This window comes from Gavialis gangeticus, unplaced genomic scaffold (assembly GCF_001723915.1).
Source record: "Gavialis gangeticus isolate Ggan-Ray unplaced genomic scaffold, GavGan_comp1, whole genome shotgun sequence".
Lineage (NCBI taxonomy): Eukaryota > Metazoa > Chordata > Crocodylia > Gavialidae > Gavialis > Gavialis gangeticus.
In genome coordinates, this window is record NW_017729034.1 from 37,005,012 (window position 1) to 37,007,705 (window position 2,694).

The following is a 2,694-nucleotide window of genomic DNA, read 5'->3' on the forward strand; positions in this document are numbered from 1 at the left end:
TTATGCATGCCTCCCTGAGCCAGTCAGTATCAACACAGCCTATACCCACTCTAGACTGACTCCGGCAGAAGTAGATCAGCCAGACTCACACACAGCCCTGACCTAGCCCCTGTGCCTGCTCTGCACTGCCTAACTGTGGCATATCATGCCACCCCCCAGGCACACACCCAGGCTGGGGCATCTCCACACTAGACTGTCTTTCTAGATAGCTTCTAGTCCCAGCCCTGCAGTACTGGAGGGGCCCCACACACAGCCCTGACCCACCCTGCACATGCTGCAGGCTCACCTGCTCATGCTAAACAGCTGCAGCAACTGCAGCACCAGGGGGGCAGAGTGTGCTTGGCATGGGGGAAAAGTGACCCTACCCTCTCAGCATTGCCCAGCGCTTCCTGCATCAGCCGCCTGGAGCCCACACTGGACTGCCCTGTGGCTCCTCTGTGCTGCCCCCACTGCCCTGAAGAGCAGCCTGGAGATGGCGAAGACAGTGCAGGGCAGCCCAGCATGGGGTCCTGAGGACTGCTTCAGGCAGTGCTGAGAGGGAGGGGCTGCTTTTTCCCCATGCCGAGCACGCTCTGCCCCACCAGTGCTGTGGTTGTTGCAGCTGTTCAGCATGATCAGGGGAGCCCACAGCAGGCTTGGGGTGGAGTGGGGTGGGGTTGTGTGTGGGTCCCCACCAATACCGTGGGGCTTGGGCCAGCAGCTGCCACCTCCTGGGCTGCCTAGAAAGGCAGTCCAGTGCGAAGCTGCCCCAGCCCCAGTGCATACACAGGGGGTGGCAGGATGATGCCTGGGCCTCGTGGGACCCGCTACAAGCCGGACAAAGCTCCTCCATGGGCCAGATCCAGTCCATGGGCTGTATTTTGCCCACCCCTGTCTTAATATCTATTTCCTGTGGCAGCCTATTTCACATGCATATTACTCTTTACAGGAAAAAAAATCTCAACATCCAGTCTAAATCTATTCTTTTTTCATTATATAATCTGGTATTGAAAACATGTTCATTTTCCAATTCATGGTGTGACTGCCATATGTACTGTATTTGTATACCATTATTAAGTCACCTTTCAAACTCCATCTTTCATAAAATCTTTGAAATCAGAGACTGAAAAAACCTTTTCATCCATCCTACTTATCCCACTGTCAGAGCAGAACTGTTCCTTATAGGACATTTGCAAGTGCTTGGTTCAGTTTAATTTAAAATTGTCTCCAGCAGTGGGATTTCTAATCCTTCCCTTGAGAAATTATTTTGCAGCCCAGTGTAGATTTTTCCTTATATCTACTGAGGAAAGACTTTTCTTATTAAGGAGAGGTCTAATTCAGTAAGTATGCAATTTTTAAAATGGTCTAGGCTTTTTTATTTCCTGATCCTCTCTTTCTTCCTCCTCTTAAAGTTTATTTTACACTCTGACTGTAAGAATCAAGCCTCCAGTGTTTTATCTAGGCATAGGTGTTGCAGTGTTCATGGCCACTATGTTTAAGGCCAGCTCCAACTGAAGATGTATTGGAAATGTTAGCACTAGTTTAGGAAAATATATTATGCATAGTGGGAGTTAGGTCAATAGTGATGGAAATTTGAATTTTATCAATATAATTGAAGAGATTACTCACAGAGCTTGCTCTGCACTTGATTTCATCTTTGGATCTGTTCTGGATATCTCAGATAATAATCAGAGGATTCCAGAAGCACACTGGTACTCATATACTATCGTTTCAAATGTGCCCCAGTGCATCCTATTTTTAAAGAGAGGCTAAGGATATGTGAACAGCTCCATTTGTCTTAGTGTGATATGAACTCTAGAATGTGTTGATGACAATGTAAATGTTAATACAGTTAACTAATTCAGTGCTGATTATTGGACATTTGAGTAAAATCATCTCTCCTCTCAGCTAACTGATCCATATGAATACAGGGCCTTCCATTAGTCTCCCACACAGTAATTATATTATTATGAGCAGCCCTGAGATTGTTCTGGTTTATGCAAGAGGGACAAGAGGCTCCTGTATAGCCCAGTGATGCATAGAATTTAAAGGTGGTTTAAAGGTGGTTTAGAGAAAACTTCGTCATAACCTTCTGCTCGCTATTACAGCATGTTTTGTAGAAACGGAATAATATAGAAATGCTTCTACAGAGTAGCACTGGAGAGTGAAATGGAAAAATTATTTAGACTTTTGTAAGATTTTAAATCTAGTCCTACATACCATATTTTCTAGCAAACATCATGAACCTTTTTTCCAAAAATCAGCCGCTGGAAATTGGGGTGCATATTATGAGGGAATATGGCAATATCAGTTTCCACAGACTGTAAGTCTCACTGCAGAGGAAGAGGGAGCAAAAGTAATGCTGCATACTGGGCTCCCTAGTTGCTGCTACTCAGCTACTCACTGCTATTTACTAGTATTTTTATCCCTCATTCTGCCTTTCAAAAACCCGGTGTTTATGTTTCATAGTTTCATAGTTTCTAGGGTCGGAAGGGACCTGAGAAGATCATCTAGTCCGCCCCCCTGCCATGGCAGGAAAGAGTACTGGGGTCAAACAACCCCAGCAAGGTGTTCATCTAACCTCTTCTTAAAAACCCCCAGGGTAGGAGCCTGCACCACCTCCCTTGGAAGTTGGTTCCAGACCCTAGCCGCCCTGACCGTGAAATAGCGCCTTCTGATGTCTAACCTAAATCTACCCTCTGCTAGCTTGTGACC